Source organism: Vulpes vulpes, chromosome 11 (assembly GCF_048418805.1).
Source record: "Vulpes vulpes isolate BD-2025 chromosome 11, VulVul3, whole genome shotgun sequence".
NCBI lineage: Eukaryota > Metazoa > Chordata > Mammalia > Carnivora > Canidae > Vulpes > Vulpes vulpes.
Window position 1 is genome coordinate 37634381 of NC_132790.1, and position 8456 is coordinate 37642836.

General features: G+C 49.5%; 1 pseudogene; it reads left to right on the top strand.

Annotated features, from left to right (window-relative positions):
- Window positions 1-318: 318 nt before the first annotated feature.
- On the top strand, window positions 319-8081 carry LOC112932337 (calcium-binding and coiled-coil domain-containing protein 1 pseudogene; annotated as a pseudogene).
- The last annotated feature ends 375 nt before the right edge of the window (window positions 8082-8456 follow it).

The following is an 8456-nucleotide window of genomic DNA, read 5'->3' on the forward strand; positions in this document are numbered from 1 at the left end:
TGAATAATTTTCCTCCTCCTTGTGCAGAGCTGCAGGTCTGGAGAGTGTTACCTGGATGCCCCGAAGTCCTCTGATCTGCACTCAGAGTTTCCTCTCAGCGCTCACTCTTGCTCTGAGAAGGCTGCTCCTGGTGAGGCTCGCTGGGAGGGAGCCCTAGGAGGAAGGAGAGCCAGTAGCATCGACTCTTTTACTCTCCATGGACACCTTTTCGGGGAGGGTTTATCAACCCCATTTAACAGGTGAGGAAGCTGAGGCCCAGAGCCCTTTACTAACTTCCCCAGAGTGACAAGGCCTCAGTGGCAGAGGTGAGATTCGAACATGCGCCTGGTCCAAACTGCAATGGACCCACCAGATAAGAAAGCCAACAAGTGCCTTTTATTGAAGACTATGGGGGCAGGTTCTGCACTCTATACTGCTTTATGCATATTAACCATTTACTTTCTGTGAACCCCCACGAACCTCCATGGAAGCACGGTCTTGGCCTTATTTGGCAATGAGCTGAACAAGCCAGGCCACCAGAGGGAAGGTGGCTGGCATGAGGTCACTGGGCCACCAGACACCTCCTTCATGTCTCAGTCACAGTCCTGCCTCTTCTGGGCCTCTTCCTCCTCTGCCCGGTGTCTCTTCACTCATGAAAGGCCGAGCAGTGTTCGGGCTGCAGTGTAGTGCAGCTAAGTATCTGTCCCAGTAGAAACGACACAGGCGAGCCTGCAGCCCATCACCCAGGCTCTGCCAGGGGCTCTCTGTGGACTCTGAGACTCACACTCTGGAAGTCTTGGTCACTGAGCCACGTGGCCGTGGTCTGATGGACAGTATACACCCCTTCCCATCTCCTGGTAGCTCTAGAAGCTCTAGTTGCATAGAATTTTCCTTCACAGAGGCTGCGTCTCCAGTGTTCTGGTGTTTGGGAGCACATCCACATTACTTTCCTAGATTCCAGCAATGCCTCCTGGCTGGCCTCCTACAGCCTCTCTTGCCGCCCTCCAGCCCACTCTCTGCGCGATAGCCAGGATGATCATCAAAAAGTACGAAGCTTGGGGGATCCCTGGGTCATTCAGCAGTTTAACCCCTGCCTATGGCCCAGGGCATGATCCTGGAATCCTGGGATCGAGTTCCACATTGGGCTCCCAATGAGGAGCCTGCTTCTCCCTTTGCCTGTGTCTCTGCCTCTCTCTCTCTGTATCTCTCATGAATAAATAAATAAAATCTTAAAAAAAAAAAGTGCGAAGCTGACCATGTTGCTCATTCCCTGAAAATGCTTTCGTGAATTCCCTTGCTCTTGAGATAATGGCCCCGATCTGTACCTTGACCACCGCTCTGCACTGCCTGTCTGCCCTCACTGTGCTTCAGCCACACTGACCTTTCAGCTTCTGGGTTTGTTCCTTTCCACCTCAAGACCTTTGCTATTGGTAGCCCTTTATTCTAAAATAGTCTTGGGGTGCCTGGGTGCCTCAGTCAGTTAAGTGTCCAACCCTTGATCTCAGCTCAAGTCTTGATCTCAGTGTTGTGAGTTTAAGCCCCACATTGGCCTCTACACTGGGCATGGAACCTACTTTAAAAAAAAATAGTACAAAAAAAAAAAAAAAAAAAAAAAAAATAGTACAGACTGAGGTCACAGTGGAAGTGGTGGATGTCCTCTTTTACTCCCCTAGAAATGTAGTCTTAACCAGTCAGTTGGGAATTTTTTTAAGGGAGGCCTGGGTGGTGCAGTTGGTTGAGCATCCAACTTTTGGTTTCTGCTCAGGTTCTCATCTCAGAGTCGTGAGATTGAGCCCCTTGTTGGGCTCCACACTCAGCACGGAGTCTGCTTGAGATTCTCACTCTCTCTCTTGATCTCTCTCAAATAAATAACTCTTAAAAAAATATTCTCTTTGCTATGCCAGGCTCACTTTTCAGCTTCTAAATTTTGGCTAAAATGTCTCTTCCTCAGGGGACCACCCCTAACTCCTGCAGAGCTATACCACTTCCTTAGTAGCTCCTTGCACTTGGCTTTCATAACACTTAACTTCATTTGTCATCACATCGTTATTAGTGTCAGCAGTGTCTTAGTGTTGATCCTTCATTGACATACAAGCTCCCTCATGGGGCAGGAAACTCTTTGTCCTGTACTTTCAGCATCCAGCATCATGCCAGAGGCATAGAAGATCTTTAGCAGATATTTGTTGATTAAAAGTTGGATGTTGGGGCTCCTGCATGGCTCAGTTGGTTAAGTGTCTGCCTCCTACTCAGGTCATGATCTCAGGATCCTAGGATCAAGCCCCACATTGGGCCCCCTGCTCAGCATGGAGCCTGCTTCTCCCTTTCCTTCTGACCCTCTCCCCCCACCACTAATGTGCTCTCTCTCCCTCTCTCTCTCCCCCCATCTCAAATAAATAAATAAAATCTTTAAAAAAAAAAAGCTGAATATTAAGGATTGGTCTACTCATACTTTGGGAGCTATTTCTTGCAGACACTTGAATTTTCCAAGCCTGATTTTGCAGCTCTTCCTGAAAACTTTTCTGCATCCAAATGAAGTTGTCCTTATACTCTGAACATCAAGGATTGCTGGAAACATACAACTGGAAAGAATTTCTGCTTGTAATTAAATTGTAGCTAATGAAATAAGTGACATGTTGATCTGTCTCGCTGCTCACATATCTGGGACTCTGGGTTGCATACTAATTTCTGGTCTAAATCAATTAAAGTCCGATGGAAAAAAATTCACCCCCTTTAGAGACCCTTGGAGGATAATGGTCCCCTTGCAAAGAGATTGGAAAGGACAGAAAGCAGGGAAGCTGCGGGTCCCATAGCTCTGCTTTCACCCAATCATGGCTGAAGGAGAAGCAGATGAATAAACTCTGGGTTCTGAAACCTTAATCATTTAGATTGTAGAAATGTATCTCACGATCCACTGTGAATCTTCTTAGCCCTAGGAGAGGCAAATAACAAGAAAACAACTGAATTTCAGGGCTTCGGTCCAAACCCAATCAGTGTCTCTGGGCTGTCTCTTACAGCGCCAGGGCACCTTTCTTCTCCTGTAGCTACTGTATCAGTAGGGGAGAACTGATGTTGATAATGAGGACCTAGAGGCCTCATGGCATCTTCAGACACCTGGGAACAGCTTGATTGCGTGCAGAAGGCTCTTACCCATTAAGGCAGGGAAGTAAAATCTGTATCAAGATTCATGAAAATTTCACATTCTTGCTAATTGCTGTATAAGTCATTCAAGAAATCAGTGTTCAGTTTATACAGAGAACCCTGACACACTTGTCCTGGAAGCCGGCACCTGCTGAAGAAAGTAGTCAGTGCTCTAGACACGGCATCACTATGGGTTTGAAGGTTCCGTAATTAAACCGTATGTGTGTGTCTCTTGTGATAGCTGGGCTTTGTGGGGTCACATCCTGATAGGATTAGTCAACTTAATCTATAGGAAAAGTTCCCGTCCATAGAGTGAGATATTCTCACTGTCAGTCATCCATGGAAGATGCAGGAAAGTAAAGAGCATTACACAGAAGAGATAGAGAACTCCTGTCTCTCTGGGGGCCTCTCTGGATTCTGCTTTTAATTCCTTATGATGTCTAGACTTCTCTGCCAGTACTTGCCACGTGCCAGGCTTTGGCTCAAGTTTCTTTGTATAGTAATTTCTATAAAACTCTCACCCTAAAGTGGAAGGAGTTCTCTCCAGTTTTACAGAAGGCAGACAGAGACTCTGAGATTAAGGGTCATAGCTGCTAAGTAAGGGATGGCCTTGGGATTCCAAACATGATGTCTTATTTTTTATTTTTATTTTTTAAAAGATATTATATATTTATTCATGAGAGACAGAGAGAGAGAGGCAGAGAGAGACAGAGGGAGAAGCAGGCTCCCTGAGGGGAGCCCGTTATGGGATTCCATCCCAAGACCTCGGGATCACGACTTGAGCCAAAGGCAGATACTCAACCACTGAGCCACCCAGGTGTCCCAAAGCAAGGTGTTTTAAAACACAGTCTGCTTTTACCCATGGAGCTATTGTACATTCTGTGTAGTAGGTTGGAAGCAGTGATGTGCTGGTAACTGTTTAGCAAGCAGCTCTCAGAATCAAATAAATAAACTATGCCCTGATTTTTGCCAATTTCTATGGTGTAAATATTCCCACTGTGGTCAATTTCAAGCTACCGACATGAAGACACTCACCGAACGGGAGCTGGGAAGCGATGCACACAGATGCTCACGGCGACCTGCTTCAGTACACCTCTGGAATGAAGCCACCCACGCCGTAGAAACAAGCTAAAACTTCCATGGCGGCCGGGTGGGGTGCTGCAAGCTCTGGAGAATGAAGCCTGTTACTGGGCTGAGTGAGACTTTGGGAGTTAGTTTCTGTAGCTACATGTTGCTTTCTTCCTTGTTTTCTACTAGCCTTTCCTGAAGCCTTGAATGAATGCCTCTCCTGGCTCAGCTCCACCACAGGAGATTTAGGAAAGGGGTGAAGACCTTTCTGGCTCACCCCTACCAGTCTCCAGTGGTGTGGGCAGAGATTCTTTGTGAAACAGCCCCAAAGGCTCAGGGAATCTTGGGCGTTGTAAGGGCTATGAATGCTCTTCCTTTCTCATTCCATTTAGTTATTTAAGAGAGGTGACACTTTTTTCCTAAAGTTTTTAAAAATATGTTTATTTATTTTATTTTTTAAAATTTTATTTATTTATTAATGAGAGACACAGAGAGAGGCAGAGACACAGGCAGAGGGAGAAGCAGGCTCCATGCAGGGAGCCTGATGTGGGACTCGATCCTGGAACTCCGGGATGATGCCCTGAGCTGAAGGCAGATGCTCAACCACTGAGCCACCCAGGTGTCCCTTTCCTAAAGAAGTTTTGAAAATGTCCTCTGAGATAAGTAAAATCTCCCTCCCTCCCCCACCCCCATTGTATGCAATGGTCTCTTGACCTTCAGCCTCAAGGTCATCATCATCCTTACTCTTCCATTACTATCAGCTTTCCCTTAAATGTGTCTTGGGCCACCTGTATCAGAATCACCTAGAATGTTTGATTGGAAATGTAGATTTCAGATCTAAACTCTATTTTCTAAAATGTCTCCAGCAGAATTAGAAGCTGTGATATTGTGATTTATAAGAAATATACCTGTGGTCATTCAGATAACCAAACACTATGAAAAATACATATTTGGTCTTTGCCCATGGTTCCTGGCTCACAGCTTCTTAAACTCTTGGAATTTCCTTAGTGTTTGGGAAGATAAAGACCTAATTTTTTATATATTAATGAGGTGACTTTTGGGGAGCCCCTAAAGAATGGGGGCTGGTTCCCAATGGAACCAACCATGTGATTAGAGTGTGGGACTGACAGGCCTCACCCTCTTGTTATCCAGAAAGGAGAAAGGAGAAAGGAGTGGAGTTGTTTTTTATTTTTATTTAATATTTTATTTATTTATTCACAGAGAATAAATAAATTAGACACAGAGAGAGGCAGAGACATAGAGGGAGAATAAATTTATTCACAGAGAATAAATAAATTTAGACACAGAGAGAGGCACAGACCTAGATAGAGGGAGAAGCAGGCTCCCTCTGGGGAGCCCGATGCGTGACCTGGGATCACATCTTGATCTGCAGGCAGACACTCAGCCTCTGAGCCACCCAGGCGTCTCAGGAGTGGGGTTTCAATCAGTTGCCAATTGCCAATGATTTAATCAATCATGCCTATGTAATGAAGCTTCCATGAAAACCCAGAAGGATGGGGTTTGGAGACCTTCCATGGGTCGACATAGGGAGATTTGGGGAGAGTGGCATGCTTGGAGAGAGCAGAGAGAGCATGCAAGGTCTGCGCCCTTTCCCCATACCTTATCCTACGCATCTCTTTCATCTGACTGTTCTTGAATTATATCCTTTTATAATAAACTGGTGATCTAGTAAGTAAAATGTTTCCCTGAGTTCTGTGAGCCTCTTTAGCAGATTAATGAACCCAAGGAGAAGGTTGTAGGAACCTCCAATCGTAGCCTATTGGTCAGAAGCACAGGCAACAACCTGGACCTGCTATTGGCATCCTAAATTGAAAGGGTTGTTAGAAGCTCTAATTTGTAGCCGATTGGTTGGAAACATGGGGAACTGTCTGGCTGACACCTGGCATCTGAAGTTGAGGTGAGGCCATCCCATAGGACTGAACTCTTACCTTGTGAAATCCAATGCTATCTCAGGGAGTGTCAGCCTTGAGTTGAATTGTAGGACATCTACCTGGTGTCCAGAACATTGCTTGTGGTGGTGTGGGGAACATTCCCTCTTCATACACACATTGAAATTGGGTCCATGAACCAGCTGTGGCATTTTCTTATGAACTCAAGCTTCCGAAAATCCCCATATAGTTAATGCTGGGAGGAAAGCAGGTAAAAATAAAATCAAATTTATTTTTTATATTATTTTTTAATATTTTATATATTAGTTATATTAATTAGTAACTGCTATTGTGCCTGGAAATGATCAACCATATATCATGTCAGGGGTTTATTTGGTTTTGTTTTGCTCTTTGTCATCTATTGTTATTTATATTTCCAAAAAGCCAAATAAATATCATTCTTATTTTTTTTTTTAAAGAAATTTTCTGTTTAGGGAAGGTGAATGAACAGCTGATCCGGGTGTGGGAGGGCAAATAGCTTGAGGGCAGGTGGAAGAATCATCCCTACTGCCAGGCACCTCCCGGAGATGGAGTCAATTTTCTGAGTATAGCATGGACCTACCTCCCAACACCCAGATGGAATGTCACTAGACCCTTCCCCCGGGCACCGTGCCCAGTGCCAGCGGCTGGATTGACATCTTCAAGGTGGAGGCTGCCTGTGTTCGGGATTACCACACGTTTGTCTGGTCTTCAGTGCCGGAAAATGCAGCTGCCGGCTCCCCTGTCCACACGAGCGTCGAGTTCCAAGCCAGCTACCTGCCCAAACCCAGAGCCCAGCTCTACCAATTCTGGTACGTGAACTGCCAGGGCTGGGTGTGTGGGCAGAGTCCCCCTTTGCAGTTCCGAGAGCCAAGGCCCATGGATGAACTGGTGACCCTGGAGGAGACTGATGGTGACGCTGACATCCTGCTGGTTGTCCCCAAGGCCACTGTGCTGCAGAACCAGCTGGATGAGAGCCAGCAAGAGAGGAATGACCTGATGCAGCTGAAGCTGCTGTGGAGGGACAGGTGACGGAGCTGAGGAATCAAGTACAGGCTCTCGAGGCGGCTCTGGCGACTGCCAGGAGGAGCACGCGGAGCTCAGGGAGCAGTACAAGGGGCTCGCCGGGTCCCACGGGGACCTCGTAGAAGAGAGGGACATCCTGAGCCGACAACAGGGAGGCCATGTGGCACGCGTCCTGGAGCTGGAAGATGACATCCGGACCATCAGTGAGAAAGTGCTGACTAGGGAGGTGGAGTTGGACAGGGTGAGGGACACGGTGAGGGACACGGTGAAGGCCCTAACTCGGGAACAAGAGAGGCTCCTGGGGCGGCTGAAAGAAGTGCGAGCACAAGGAGCCAGTGAGGCTGAGCTCCAGCGGGCACGACCGGAAACCCATCGCTTACCTTGGGAGCTGCAGAAGCAAAGGGCGGGCAGGAGGAACAGGGTGCTCGGGCCCAGCGACTGCAGGACAAGGTGGCCCCGATGAAGGACACCTGGGCCAGGCCCAGCAGCGTGTGGCCGAGCTGGAGCCCGAGGGAGCAGCTTCGAGGAGCCCAGGAGCTCGCAGCCTCGCATCAGCACGAGGCCGCCCTTCGGGGGCGCAGCCCGGGCGCCCCGTCCACGTGGCTGGGTCCCGGCGGCCGAGCTGGGCCTGCACCTGGAGGAGGAGCGAGGGGGGGGCTGCAGGGCGCGGGGCAAAGACCAGAGCCTGGAGCGGGGGGCGGGCGTACTGCGCCCGGACAAGGCAGGGCAGGGGGACGGCCGAGCCGAGGGCTCAGGAGCTGGCCCGGGGGAAGGATCCCAGCCTGGTGCAGGCGGCCGGGAGCCGCGGGAGCGGACAGGGCGCCCCGGCGCGCGGGCTCCGGAAGGAAAGGGGCAGGTGCAGGAGGAGAAGCGGGAACTGCCTGCCTACGGGAGCAAGCTGGAGGCCTGCCCGGAGAAGGTGGCGGGCGGGAGGTGGAGTGAAGGCGCTGCTGCCGCGGAGGCGAGCTGCAGGCCGAGCCGCCCAGCGCCTCCGACAGACTCCCAGGATGGGTCCCCAGAGGACGCGAGGCTCCCTTCCCGAGGCCCCTGAGCCCGGGGACAGAGCTCCCCTCCTGCGGGGCCCCGGACGCTCCTGCCCTGCTCGTCCGCCAGCCGCTCCCGTCGCGCCCCAGCCTCGGGCGCCGAGGACGGCCCACGAGGAGGGACACTTCTCTTTCAGCACCCAGGACCCCTTAACCTTTGAGTGATCTCACCTCCCCCCACCCCAGGACACGCACAGACACACGGACACACACGCACGCACAGACATACACTTAGGTCTCTCGCCTCTTCTGACACCCTGGGCTCCATGGCATT